General features: G+C 50.6%; 1 protein-coding gene across 2 annotated transcripts in view; it reads right to left on the bottom strand.

Moving 5' to 3' along the window:
- ZFYVE16 (zinc finger FYVE-type containing 16) overlaps nt 1-13,178 on the bottom strand; it is a 1,039,436-nt gene extending 1,026,258 nt beyond the window's left edge. Inside the window, exon 1 of one of the 2 annotated variants that reach the window (XM_069627543.1) lies at nt 13,046-13,178. The gene's annotated coding sequence lies outside the window, so the exon portion shown is untranslated. The remainder of the gene's footprint in view (nt 1-13,045) is intronic. The other variant, XM_069627544.1, reaches the window with a different exon arrangement.
- Between the last annotated feature and the right edge of the window lie 2,315 nt (nt 13,179-15,493).

Below are 15,493 nucleotides of genomic sequence, written 5' to 3'. Positions count from 1 at the left end.
AAGCACATGACTGTGCAACATATCAAGGAGAGGAACAGGGAGCAACAATAGTGAGTGAAAATGCACTAGCTGAATATTTTTCATAGACGGGTCAGCCTCCATAAATTCAGAAACAGGAGAAAAACATGTAGGGGTGGCTGTCGTGCGATTGGAAGAAGGTGAGTACGAAGTGCTAATACAGCAGCGCCTGCCCGCCCACTTCTCAGCGCAAGCGGCAGAGCTCATAGCATTGATTGGAGCGCTGCGTGCTGCAAGAGGGTGTGCAGTCACAATCTACACGGACTCAGCATACATGACCACAACAGTACATGGTGGACTTGCAAGGTGGGGGGAGAAGGGGATTTAACAGGGCTGATGGGTCCCCGGTGCAACATGCAGAACTCTTGAAAGAGCTTATAGAAGCCTTGAAAGACCCCACTACAGGAGCAATAGTCAAATGCCAGGCCCATACTACCAACACCGATTTCGTCTCTTTGGGAAACGCGGCAGCGGACGCTGCTGCGAAAGAAGCATCCTATTTTGTAAAAGAAAGGACGGGTGAGTACTTAGTGAGGAAGGAAACAGTGGAGGACCTCCCAGACGGTTACAACACTGTGCCCATATCACAAATATTAGAGCTACAAGACGGAGCAACAGAAGAAGAAAAAAGAACTGAGAAAAGAGGGGATACAGCCAGTCAGCAACTGATTTATTGTGGCGACAAAAACAACACAGGGAAGGTGGTCATGCCCACTAGACTATTAGAAGTGGCCTTCCAGCAATTGCATTTTCCCGCACACAATGCAAAACAACACATCGCTACAGAAATACAGGAACACTGGTTGGTACCTGGGTTGCAAGAACAACTCAAAATTGGAAATGGAATGTACAACGTGCCAGATATACAATTCAGGCATGACTCTAAGAACATTAAGAGGGACCATACCCAAGCCAATAGGCCCATTCAGAGAGCTGCATATTGACTATGCAGACATGGGGGAAAGGTGCAATCGAGCTAGGTACAGGATAGTGGTAGGGTGCCCATTCTCAAGGTGGGTAGAGGCAGGACCCTGTGCATGTCCTGATGCGAAGTGCGCTGCAAAGTTTCTGGTGAGAGAGGTATTCCCCCGCTGGGGAATGTGCGATGTAATTCGCTCAGACAACGGCACTCACTTTGTTAATGACCTCTTTAAGGAAATGACATCGATGTTGGCCATTAAGCACAAACTGTGCTCGATTTATCACCCGCAAAGCAACGGTATGGTGGAAAAAATAAATGGCCTGCTTAAAGGAAGACTCTCAAAGCTTTGCCTCCTAAAAAAATTGGGTCCACTGTCTCCCCTTGGCCCTATTCGAGCTGAGAAATCAGCCCAGCAAGGACCACCATCTGTCACCCCAAGAGATTGTGACAGGAAGACGAATGCAAACAGCAAACTCACCCCTCCGCAGACATTCCGACACCCACAGGAGCGCCACTGTGCTGGGAGAGGAATTCAATGAGTATCTGACAAAACTCACTAAAGGAGCCCGCATGATAGCAAGGCAGCTCGCACCACCATTCACAGGCGAGGGAGAAGCAGACACATCAAATACAGAAAAAGAAACACCAACAGGGCAGCTAGAGCCTGGAGAAATGGTGTATGTCAGAAGCTTTGTACGTAGGTGGAATGCCCCAAGATTTCATGGCCCATATGAAGTAATTTATTGCACGCCCACGGCGGTAAAAGTGAAGGGCCTGAGATATTGGATACATTTAACAGACGTAAGGAAAGCTTATGACAGTGTGAATACAACTACCAGCACTGATCAGATTCAGGACACACAATAGTAGGAGGGCAAAGGCACAGCTGTACTTAAGTTCACATAACTGTGCACATGAAAATGAATGCCGATATACGATGACGAAAGTACAAGTACAAAAAAAAAACGTTGAAAAGAAAATCATAAATAAATGGAATGTATAAATATTCTATGTGTGCAAATCATTAAGAAGAATGTATAAATAAGTGAAATCTCTCTCTCTGTCTCTCTCTCTCTCTCTCTACCTATTTGTATTTATTTTATTTGTATAGCGCAGACCAGGCCCGGAGGCTACCGGGCGCATATCATTTGTACAGCAATACATAGCTTATCAAGTTTTCAGAGTGCAACTTGGGCATCGGATGTGACTAGCCAACATTTGGCTCTGTGTTTGAATAGATTAAGGGAAGGAAGGCTTCTAATAGTCAGGGGACAGAGTCCCACAATTTGGCTGCCAGAACTGGGAAGCTGGATCCACCGGCTGTTTGTAACTTGTATCTTGGGATCAGTAGGCTCTGGTTCAGGGTAGATCTTAGGGAACGAGATGGGGTATACTGCGTGAACCGTGAGGAAAGATAGATCGTTCACTTCCTACTCACACTGTTGAAAAAGTTGAGAAATGTAAGTTTTTTTATGACAAAATGCTTAATACCCCTTTATGTTTCAATATCTAGGAGAATCCCTGACAACGAATAGGCAGCCTGCAACGACTAGAGATAGGGAACTTAGGAATGGACATGTAACATTTAATCTGCGTACTTATTCATACGAGTGTGGCTTGACGGTTTGTGCAATTATATTCTTCACACTAATGTTCGGGCTTGTCATTTACTGGCCTGTTGCATTTATCTCCATTGAGATAAATGAGGGGGGGGGAGGTAATGAACCATTATGGAGAATGCAACGAAACCATTTAAGGAGGGTAATTATTTGATATGGGATGGTTTCCAGCTGGTATGGGGGTACGGCCCTCGCCCCGACCAGGCTAAGAAGCAAAATGTTACCAGTAACAGCCCAACTACGCTCCCAAAGCCCCAACTCAATGCAAAACATGTTAGTGTATATGATTTAAATGATCGCAATCCTTCTGCTATATCATGGCTATATGACACCACTGCCACCCTGCCCACTCCAGCAACCAGTCAACCAACAGAAAATGTTTACATCACAGATAGAATGAAAGAAAATGCAGAAATGACTAATAACTTTATGACCCTGTTCGACAAGTGGGAAAAGGGGGCCGTGGGGGAAAGGGATACACTACTACGAGCAGCCAGGAATGCGAAAAAAATCCTTAAAAGCAGAAGGAGGAGAGAAGCGGGGGAGGAAAAGGTATGATGAATACTCCGGCCTAGGACTAGATACAATAGAGGACCCCAGACACCCACACCAGTCTAATAAATGGTATGCAGACATGAGCTCCACAGCAAAGCAAACAACAAATGAGAGTTGCTATGTGTGCTCATTGATCCCCCATGCCTCAGGTAACCCTAAGGCACCCATGAAAGGATGATCCAACTAGCCAACGACACTGAAGAAGGGTTCAACGAGATAAACGTGGAATTAAGGGCTCAGAGGCTAATGACAATACAGAACAGGTATGTCCTAGACCTTTTGACGGTGATGGATGGAGGCGTTTGCCGAAAAAACGGGAGCGTGTGTTGCACATTCGTGCCTTCTGAAGACGCCGATAATGGGACACTATTGCACATTATCACCGCAGTGCACAACTTGGGGGAACGCATGAAGAAAGAAGGCGGCGCGGAGGCAAGCACATGGTTCGACAACATCTTTTCTTGATTTTTTTGTGTGCGCCAGCTGGGTCTTCGCTGCGCAGGCGCAGTCCCCAATGGAGCAATGATGATGCTGACAATGGGCAACGCTAGAGGAGTGGCACGACCACAAAAGGAGGCACACGTGCAGGCTGGCGAGAACTCTGAGCCAAAGTATAGAATGGTCCCGATGTACTATGATGGGGATATAGTGGATAGGTTATATAACACTACGATAAGGGAGCCTCTGGAACTAGAATGGTACACGGAGGTATGGGTAGACCTGGAGGGAACGGGGGACTGTATATATATGACCTGCATCCCAGATGAATACGCTAGAAGGGGGGAAAGCCTCCGGGGAGTCTGGAGAGCCTGGATGCCTATAAAAGGAACACTAGCATGGGAGGAGGCAGTATTAGATGAAAAGGAACGTGAACGGTTGGGGGAGCTGGGTTATTCGTTACTTAAGTAACGAAAGGGGGGAGATGTAGGGGAGGATAGGTCATTAGGACCCCCCCTCACATACATCTCCGACCCAGGTGGAGACTCATGACTCGTCGGCGGCCCCCTCGCCCTAAGGGCCCAGGAGGCGGGGGGCTGTGGATCGACACGTGAGGCTGCATGACTACAGTATAAGACATAGCATAGACCCCATTTTTTATTTAGACAACTCCATTTTGTGTAAACACGCGCTAAAATCCAGTCCATGCAAAGTTGCTCGCACACACAGAAAGATGCAGCCTGACCCCTGCTTGACTGCGCTCACAGGAGCATACACCCCCCCAGCCTCTACCTCATGGTAGATCCACTGAAGGCCTGTTCTCACGAGCAACCAGACACGAACAAACAACAAAATAAAAACTGTATCACTCGGCCTTCCGCAGTACATCATTTGCCCCAGCCGTGACCGGGCTTGTTAGAAGGTAACTGAAACCAGCCCAATCCTGCATGCCTGACCCTGTACCAAGCCCTCTAAGTTAGACTGTGTGGCGCCCCTCACCCCAACCAACCCCCCCCGAGGCACCTTGCATAACGAAATAAGCATTTGTGTAATATATGTTGTGTTGACTAACGTTTGCTACTATTCTGGAGACGTGTGATTTAGTGTAATATGTGATCACTCCTGTACATGATGTAACAAAGCACATTTTTAACGCACGTCAGCCGAGGCAGTGGAGCCAGATTGTACTTTGATGTAACATGCAGTGCTCTTTCTTACACACAACCCAACCTAATGCTACCTCATGTTCGTATGTCAACTACTGATGTGAAATACTATGTTAAAGGGCAAAACCCTCTCCAGCCTGTTCCCATATTAATGTAAACATATGTGTATATTACCAGAAGCTCCAAGTGTTGTCACCCACCCTTGCCAATAGTACATGGAGCTGCCCCGTGTATGGAAACAGGCCCAGAGCTGCAAGGTCGTCTCCCCCCTCCTCCCCTCCCAGGCCCGCCGGGGATAGCTGGTGTTCGAACCGCACAGCCTTGCCTCCCCTCCCCTCCCAATCTTGCTGGACCCGCTTCAAGCATTCGCCTCCCCAGTGTCAAAAGGCCGCCACAGCCTGACTATGAATTACGAGCTACCTGGTTCTAAATCCCACCATCTCTCGGGCACCGGTTACATGCCCCCCCAAGGCCCATTGGTATCCCCGTTCACCCCAAGTTAATGGCCCTCGAAGGGGGGCGCCCACCCTTGTACTAACAGATCGTAATAGCGTCCTTCATTATAGCCACCAGGACAGGATGATCGAATAACCCCCCTCTCTACCCCTGGCCCTGCACATGGACTTGTGGGACTACCATACCTGAACCCAAATGTCACTACAACAGATGGATAGGGATACCCCCTATCACATATCCATGTCCCTGCCTCCTCCTTGAGCTAAGTTCAATGCGTCACAGGATTTACCAGACACCTGACATTGTAGAATGTGACGAATGATTGCGAATGTGTGGCCACAAGGGCAAGTGTTAGAGCAGCCACCAATCATCAATACAAGTTATGTCCGGCCGGCAGCTCCACCCCGAAAGAGCCCAACTGACCCGACTACCCCGCGTGGCACCGCACGGACGTCCGCTAATCCTGGAACAGCAACTGTATACAATGTATACCACCTAGCCTTCACCACCCAATCCCTAAGACTATGTGCCCCCTATAGCTTGTGTCACGCGTGACGTTAGTTCTGTAATAAGTAGGACTGTCTTTGCTATTGTCAGACAGAGTGCTCTCAGAGTTTGCAGAGTCCTTTGCATGCCCTATATTGATTTATATAAAACCCTTTTGATCTGACCCGCACTTGGTCCTGGTCTCATTCCTCTCCTGGGGTGTGTCCTTTATTGCATCTCACTAAGGGGGGTGCGTTTTTGGGGGACGCTCACACGTGGATGTCACACAGTTCCCCAAACACCCCCGAATCAACTTATCGAGTATATCTGTCACGCAGGGTTGCTCCGGGAAGGATGGGAACAGTCGCTGCAGCGTCACCCGCAACCTACAATACAAAAAAAATCCAGCGCAGATAGGGCCCTCCCTCAGTTGTTCAACTGATATAAACCTCCCGTTTGGGAAAAGCTCCCCAAATGTAACCCCCTCTAACCTCTTCATCAGAGCCACATAACCCCTGTCACTGGTCAGAGGGATATCCAGAATATATATAACCAGAAGCTCCGATAAGTACAGAATTTCCCCTCTAGTCTTCTGCTTCAGAAGGGTCCAAGCCCTACATGTGAGATCCGCCATGTTCCGAGATGTTCGGGGTCGGCCGGGTGAATTGAGAATAATCACCCGCAGCAGTGCCTGAGATGCAATGGATCTCTCTACCTCTACATGTCGGCGTTCAGCCGCCATCCCATACCAGTACCGCAGGAAACTCGCCTGTGCCACTGTGTAATAGAATTCAAAATCTGGCAGGGCAAGACCCCCTTCTGGAACTGGAGCCACCATTTTATCCTAAGAGATCCGCGCCCGTTTACCAGTACAAATAAATCTTGTTACAGCTGAGCGGAGGTCCTAAAAATGTGTCTTTGGTACAGCGATGGGTGCATTAAGAAACACAGAGAAACCTGGGGAGTATGGTCATTTTGACCACTGAAATCCTACCATATAAGTTGAGCGGGAGTGTGCCCCACCTAACCATGGCTGATTTGGCCAACTCAAGTGTTTCCAGATAATTTCTGCGATAGGCCACCCCTTCCTCCGTGGCAATCGTAGTCCCCAGATAGCGGGTGCTGACCAATTCCCATTGAAATCCCCAAGTATCACGAAACTGGCCCGTCACCTCTGTTAGCGGAAATATGACTGACTTACTGGCGTTCACTTTAAGCCCTGATATTTCTCCGAACAGCGGAACATCTACCATGATCGGGTCCAAATTGACCTCGGGATGACGGATGAACAGGAACATATCATCCGCATAAAGCAAAATCACCAGCCTGCGAGTATGCAGCTGAACCCCCAATGTATATGCAATTCCCTTACCCATTCCACCCACGGCTCAATTGCCAATGCAAACAGTAGAGGGGACAGCGGACACCCCTGGCGCGTCCCACTCTCAAGTGGTATCAAATAGGTTGTCTGCCCGTTCACCCTCACCCTGGCTACTGGGTCTGTGTATAATAAGGAAATAAGGGAAATGAACGGATCCCTCAGCCCCATTCTTCGTAAAACCGAGAATAAAAACGGCCACTCAATAGAATCAAATGCCTTGTTGGCATCTAACAGGGCTGCGATCGTCGGCTCGTCTTTGGGTAATGCCGCCATTAGACCAAACATTCTACACAACCCAAAGGATGTTGACCGCCCAGGAATAAACCCCGCCTGATCAGCTCTGACCATAGTGGGCATTAGCGGTGCCAGTCTAGCAGCGAGCACTTTAGCCAATATTTTATTTTCAAGATTGATGAGAGACATCGGGCGGTACAAAGAACAATCTTCGGTGGGTTTCTCCGATTTTAACAGCACGACTACCACCGCTTCTCTAAGGGACCCTGGAAGCCTCCCCTCAGCCACTGCTTGCTGGTATACCTGCAACAGGTATGGTGCAAGTTTGTCTGCATAACATTTATAAAATTCAGCTGCGATACCGTCTGGGCCGGGAGATTTCCCACTCGGCAGTGACTCAATAGCCCCGACCACCTCTTCCAACGTTAAAGGTCCCGTTGCCCATCCGAGCACCAATATAATCCCACCTCATCCAAGTACGTGTCTATTGCCGCCTGCGTGGAGTATAAATGACTATAAAATGTATGAAATTCGAGAACAATCTTATCATCTTCGAATTGATCCACCCCCCTCTCGTCGGTAATTACTGCTATTCTATTCGCCTGCTCACCCATCCGAGTGGCTTTAGCGAGCGACCAGCCCAGAGCCTGACCTTCTCCATATTGACGAGGGGCCACCCTATCCCACAGATATTTCATCTCCCTCTGAGCGAGGGTGTGAAATTCCTGTAATTTCTGCATTAATTCCCCTTGTTGAAGTTTTGTTGGAGTGGGGGCATCTCTTTGCAAGATACAAATTTTCTCCTCTTTGTCGGCTAGATCCTTCCGTATGCATCTCATGTTAACCAGTCCCTTGGCTAAACACACCCCCCTAATCACACACTTAAATCCATCCCACAGGATGCCAACTGTCGCCACCGACCCCTCATTATCCTTGAAGTACATATTTATGGCAGCTGATAGTTCCTCCCTAAAGACTGTGTCTGTGAGGCCATCACTCTTGAATCTCCAGGGTGACCTTGTCTCCGCCCGTACCCTCAAGTGGATACTCAACAAAACAGGGGCATGATCCGAGAGGGTACAAGCTAGTATTTCCACCCCCCTAGTTTGTCCCAAAAGCGCACGGGATATTAAGAAATAATCTAGTTGAGCAGCAGAGTTGTGTGGAGTAATGCGTAAATTGATGGGCCACTGGATTCCTCACCCTCCATACATCCTCCACCCCACACACCGAAATCATACTGCAAATTCTGTCAGAGCTTCTGCTAATCAAGAGTAGGGCACCGCCCATCCGATCCTGAGCCAGGCCCAAGACCGTATTAAAGTCTCCCACCAACAATATTACTCCTTCCGGGATCCCCCCCAGTTGCCTCTCGACCCACTGCAAAGGGTCTGTCACATCCTGATTAGGTCCATACAAGCAAATCAATGTGTATGGCTTCCCCTGGATTACCCCCCTGCACCATCAATACCCTTCCCTCACAGTCCTTCAACACCCTAGTCTGCCGAAAACCCACCGAGCTATGCACCATAATGGCCACTCCCCTAGAGTAAGAGGAATAAGATGAAAAAAATACCTATGACACCTCCATCTCTTACCAAATTTGGACTCGGTATCCGTCGTCAGGTGAGTCACCTGGAGATATGCTACCTCCACCTGATGATGCCTCAGATATTGTAAGACTTTCCAACATTTAGGTGGGCAAGACTCCTAATATTCCAGGTCAAGAGATTAAGTGTCACCATCCATGAATAATTCATCATGCCTGCTCAAATTACCTCTCGTCTGCCTGCACTCTCCATGCCGCCCTATACCCTCCCCCAACCCCTACCAACAACCCCCAACTTGTCTGTGTCTTATTCCCCCATGGCCCCCCCTTTCACCCTCTGCAAACAAAACAGCCCCCCCCTCACCCCCACTGATTACCCCAACATCTCAGGAGTAGTAGCAAACCCAACCATAACAATTATAGAGCTTTCGCTTCAGGGGAGGCTAGGAGCCGACCTCCTCTGCACATACTAGGTATCGCATATCCAAGAAACATCCCACCTCAGGAGATCATAACAACAGTGGGTGACTCGAACTGAACTATGATCCCCGCAGTTATATCATGTGTTATTGTCCCGGGATCCTGGAGACCTTGGCAGCATGTCCAAGAAGGAGCTAGCCTCTTCAGGGGTTTGAAAGAAAAGCGGCTTGCCCTCATGCTCAACTCTTAATTTTTCCGGATACAACATGGTGTACTTCATGCCCTTGTCTCGCAATCTCTTCTTAATGGCAATTAATGTTCTTCTGGGTGCCTGTACTTTGTCGGAGAAGTCGGCAAAGAACCTTATTGCATCCCCCTTGTAGCAGACCGTGCCCTTCTCCTTTGTCTTGCGAAGGGCAGTGTCTCTATCTCAGTAGTTCAACAGACGGCAATTAGTGGGCGGGGCCCCAGAAACCGGCCTCCTGCCACCAGGGATTCTGTGCGCCCTTTCCACTATACAGCATGACGAGAAGCCCTCGGGGCCCAGCACCTCCTGGAGAATCTCCTCCACCTGCTCCTCCATGTTTTTCCGGTCCTGCGACTCAGCCAGTCCCAATATCCTGACGTTGTTCCGCCTAGGGTGCGACTCCAAATCCTCCTGCTTCTCTGATCTACTTCAGCACCCTCTTGACAACTGTCAAATCTCTGGACGTGGAAGCCACCCCTTCCTACACTCTCGATATTCTGCCCTCTGCTTCATCTAATCTCTCCCCCGTGTTTGTCCAGCCTCACCTGCATATGGTCCATCTTGCAGATCAATGAGTCCAGCTTCCCGTCCACCGACTGTATGCCTGATTGCAATTGCACGAACATCGCTTTGATATCCTGGAAGGCTGTTGCGTGGTCCACAGGAAATGCTAGTGGTTGGGTCTCCTGCTGCTCCTCCGCAGGTTTGCTTCCTTTCGCTGGTGATGCCATGTCGAAGTTCAGTTTAGCCTGCTGCTTTGCACCTTTAGACATGTCGCTTAGGATCAAAGAGGGGAGCCCGAATAAAACTCCAGGCCTCTGAGCGAAGTCCTAACTGCACCCCGGCCGGTCCTGTCCACAACCTTCTGCCTGCAGGATGTTCCGCGCTACTCAACCCCCTGAGGGGGCAGCGGTAGGGCGAACCCATCCAGGCACAACAATACTTACCCGGAGCCTCTTTTCACTGCCTTCCGGGGTCGCCTGTTCCAAGCACAAGCCCCAGGCCAACTATACAGCAGCTGCCGCCCAGCACTCCCCCGCCAGACCCGCAAGCTGTGCCAGGCCCCGCGGTATATGGTGGCCCCACTCGCCCTAATACCCCAATGGCTGACCGGCGAAATCAGCACTAAGCTGGTTCACCCTGCTTCATTTCACAGTGCCATGTAATTAAGGCAGTTCATGCGACCCAGGTATGACCTAAGGGGTCTGTTGGATTGCTGATCGTACTGTCCAGTGCAGTCAGCCAAGCCTCTGATTCACAGGTCCGTAGGAGGGTGTCCAGAGACCCACGTGAGGCCACTATACGTCCCTTAACATGTGTTCAGGGGCTCAGCAATCACCCCCTGTATAGGACTGTTGGTCCACCACCATTGGGCCCGAGTTGCAATCCAGGGGGGGCTCCTCACCTTGCTCAGGGTGGCCGCAGATGTCCTTAGACCAGATTGGTGCCTCGCTCCGCAGTCACCACCACCAAAGCTTGCAGCCCCTTTCAATCACTGGCGCCCCTCAGCTGCGGTCGCCGGACCCCAGGGCCGCTCCAACCAGATCTGATTCCAAGGGCACTCCGCCCCCTGCTGCTGGCAGTCCCGCAAGACGAAGAGTGCCGTTCAGCAAGAGCCCCCGCTCGACGGACTCCCAGGCTGCTGCCCTCCTACGGCCCTGGTCAAGACGCATGTCCTCTCCCACGTAGACCGGCAGCAGCACTCCACTCGGGCAGTCTCGGGGCCCATGCAGATCCTGGTATCCGAGCAGGGGATCCGGCCCAGGCCGCGTCTCGAGGCACCGCCAGAGTCGGCGCAGCACCTCCCCCACTCGGCAGCGCAGTCACAGCCTCCTCTGCCGCTGCAGCACCACCGTCGGATTAGGACTTCCCGGCACTGATTGTCTTAGAAAAAACTCCTGCTTGGTCCAGAGTCCTCCCGACTCCAGTCTCATCGAATGTGCACAGGTGAGGCTCTGGATACCGTCCAGATCAGCTACCGGATTTATGAGTGCAGAGGAGCTTCACGGACTCGCGGCCATGCTGGTCAGGCTCGCTTTTGGGGTGGGACCAAGCCTGATTTGCATATGGCCTTTCCCCTTCTGTAATGGCTTGGCAGGCAAAGAACAATGCCAGTGGTTAAGATTAATTCTAAACCTTCCAGCCATCACCTCTTTGCTTTGTCACCCCGAGTGGGACGGGTATGCCAAGACGAGGGTCCTGTGCCTGCTGGGCCTAGAGACCCAAGCTACTCCTCACTGATGAGGCCCAACAAGGCAGCAACATGTTTGGGGATGCTTGGGGTCTCATGCAGAAGGAATGTGACCTAGCAGTTCGGGCTGGACTGCCCCTTTTGGGGTGGGACCATGCCTGATTTGCATATGACCTTTCCCCTTCTGTAATGGCTTGGCAGGCGAAGAACGATGGTCTGGAGGTTGCCCAGAGCAATGCCAGTGGTTAAGATTAATTCTAAACATTCCAGCCATCACCTCTTTGTTTTTGTTTCGGCACATTGGCCTCTCATACAGCCATGTCCCCAGGCAGTTCCAAAATAATGTATCACTATAATGTACCCCCATACTGCAAACCAATCTCTGAAACCTGATCCCAACATTACCATTATAACGAAAATATCATAGCAATACAAATACAAAAGTTAGTTTTATTAACTTGTAATTCTAGTTTAATAGTTGAATAAACGACTTTCAATTCATATATATAACACTCTACTTAATTCTATGTTTTCAAAAGCGTTTACTGCTGCAAAATCTATTTTTCGATCATTTATTTTTTTATTTACACAGCGCTCCTAACCCGAGGGTATCTGGGCGCAGCCCGAGCTCTCAAATGAAAGTGTAGTTCGTACTAATGTTCACTCTTCAGCCACTAAAGACAGTAAATATGTCTATCAGCATTTATAACCAAGACCCTTGAAATTTTGAAACAAACGTTACTTTGTTTGGTAAATACACTGCAACAAAACAGGACTAACCACAAACCAGAATTGTTGGATTTGTCAATGTTATAATACAGTCTAGAAAACCTTGTCCAATGCGTTAGGGGGCGGGGGGGAGACTATACTGCAAAATAAATACTTCTAGGGCCTCCAAATGTTGGCAGATGGAAGACACAGCGAGTTTAAGTATTCAGCCGCTCAGGCTCACACACTGATTAAGTGGTGATGACGTAGGATATTGAACACAAAGTGCAATTTAGGTGCGATTCTATGTCTTTTGATCTCTAATTGGTGCAGAACTGTATACCATGGAGAACTTATTTAAATAGTATGACTAGAGGTTGTTCAACACCCCTCCGTCTCTAATCATCCACTCTGTTGCCCACTAACTCCTGTCTTTTACTTCGAATTCGTTCACTTTTAAAATGATATAATGCGGTTTCTTCATCCTTACAAAAGCGAGAAAAGCTAGCAGACAGACAGGAAGAGAGGTGTTCGATCCTGAGCTGGTATTCGATCCAGGAACACCTATTCAGTTGTCCCACAAGACACCTGCGCACCAGGCAGTGGACGTCAGTGCCATACAAAAGACTTCCGCTTGCAGCATTCGGTCTCATACCTGCTGAATCTCAGCGTTCATAAGTCTCCTCAATGCAGGCAACGCCAAAATCTTCGCTATACCTCAAACACATTCTGTAAGGTAGAGACTAGCTCCCATCCGAGAAACGGACCCTAGCAATGGCCCGCCCCCTCTAACTCACATGACTTCCTACGTCATCACTTTGTTTATTCTGAAGCCTCCAATCATGAAGAGGTTCCGGGGCACTGTCAGCGAGCGCTGAACGGGATTGGATACACGGGAAGGCTGTGGCTGTCGGTACAAGTGGGCATTTTCCTCGGGATACCGGAACGTTTCTACATAAACCCTGAAGCGTCCGACTACGTCTTGTCCCTCGTCATTTTTCAGAGAAGGGACCGGCAGCCAGGCTACAAGAGCAGCAGCAACCCGTGTACTTTTGGCTGGCTGAGAATACAATTTGCATTTTCTTCTGGATACCGTGAACGTTTCTGCAAGACACCAGGTTGAGGGGGAGGGGAGGGGAGGAAGGAGGGGGGTGACAATTACATTGACTTTAAAAGTCATGCTCAACTTGTGTCTGGAGGGAGGGAGGGATAGGGACACTGGTGTTGATCCGGAGGAGTCGTTGGGGTACAGTCGTGTGGGTCTGGACAGAGGTATAGGGACACAGTGGTGTAGGTCTGGAGGGAGGGTTGGGGACAGTGGTGTGGGTCTGGAGGGATAGGGACAGAGTGGTGTAGGTCTGGAGGGAGGGTGGGGACAGTGGTGTTGGTCTGGAGGGAGTGATGGGGACACTGATGTGGGTCTGGAGAGAGGAATGGGGTACAGTGGTGTGGGTCTGGGGGATAGGGACACAGTGGTGGGTGTAGAGGGAGGTATAGGGTACAGTGGTGTGGGTCTGGAGGGATAGGGTACAGTGGTGTCGGTCTGGAGGGAGGATTGGTGCACATTGGTGTGGACTTGGAGGGTGGGTTGAGGTACAGTGGTGTGGGTCTGGAGAGTGGGATAGGGACACTGGTGTGGGTCTGGAGGGAGGGATAGGGACAGTGGTGTGCGTCTGGAGGGAGGGATAGGGACACAGTGGTGTGGGTCTAGAGGGAGGGATAGGGACACATGGGTGTGGGTCTGGAGGGAGGGAGAGGGACACAGTGGTGTGGGCCTGGAGGGAGGGTTGGGGTACAATGGTGTGGGTCTGGAGGGAGGGTTGGGGGTACAGTGGGGTGCGTCTGAAGGGAGGGATAGGGACACAGTGGTGTGGGTCTAGAGGGAGGGACAGGGACACGGGTGTGGGTCTGGAGGGAGGGATAGGGACACATGGTGTGAGTCTGGAGTGAGGGATAGGGACACAGTGGTGTGGGTCTGGAGGGCGGGTTGGGGTACAGTGGTGTGGGTCTGAAGGGCGAGATGGGGGCACATTGGTGTGGGTTTGATGGGAGGGATGGGGACACTGGTGTGGGTTTGAGAGGGATGGGGGTGTGGGTAGGGAGGTATAGGGACACAGTGGTGTGGGTCTAGAGGGAGGGATAGGGTACAGTGGTTTGGGTCTAGAGGGAGGGACAGGGTACAGTGGTGTGGGTCTGAAGGGATAGGGAAACAGCTGTGTGGGTCTGGAGGGATAGGGAAACAGTGGTGTGAGTCCGGATGGAGGGATAGGGTCACAGTGGTGAGGGATAGGGTACAGTGGTGTTGGTCTGGAGGAAGCGATAGGGACACAATGGTGTTGGTCTGAAGGGAGGGATGGGGACACTGGTGTGGGTCTGGAGGGAGGGATGGGGTACAGTGGTGTGGGTGTAGAGGGATAGGGACACACACAGTGGTATGGGTCTGGATGGAGGGATAGGGACACAGTGGTGTGGGTCTGGAGGGATGGATAGGGACACTGGTGTAGATCTGGAGGGAGGGTTGTGGTACAGTGTTGTGGATATGGAGGGATAGAGACACAGTGGTGTGGGTTTAGAGGGAGGGTTGGTGTACAGTGGTGTGGGTCTGGAGGGAGGATTGGCATAAAGTGGTGTGGGTCTGGAGGGAGGGATAGGGACACAGTGGTGTGCGCCTGGAGGGAGGGATAAGGACACAGTGGTGTGGGTCTGGAGGGATGGATAGGGACATAGTGGTGTGGGTCTGGAGGGAGGATTGGCATAAAGTGGTGTGGGTCTGGAGGGAGGGATAGGGACACAGTGGTGTGCGCCTGGAGGGAGGGATAAGAACACAGTGGTGTGGGTCTGGAGGGATGGATAGGGACATAGTGGTGTGGGTCTGGAGGGAGGGATAGGGACACAGTGGTCTGGTTTTGGAGGGAGGGATAGGGACACTGGTGTGGGTCTGGAGGGAGGGTTGGGGACACAGTGGTGTGGGTCCGGAGAGAGGGATGGGGTTACATTGGTGTAGGTTTGATGGGAGGGTAGCAGACATTGGTTTCTGTCTGGGGGAGGGATGGTTCATCCAGGTGTGGGTCTGGAGGGCAGGATGGTGGGGGCACATTGGTGT

Source organism: Ambystoma mexicanum, chromosome 6p (genome assembly GCF_040938575.1).
Source record: "Ambystoma mexicanum isolate Mex_15411 chromosome 6p, UKY_AmexF1_1, whole genome shotgun sequence".
NCBI classification, from domain to species: Eukaryota; Metazoa; Chordata; class Amphibia; order Caudata; family Ambystomatidae; genus Ambystoma; species Ambystoma mexicanum.
Note: the sequence above shows the minus strand (reverse complement) of the source record. Positions and strands in the feature narration are given on the sequence as shown.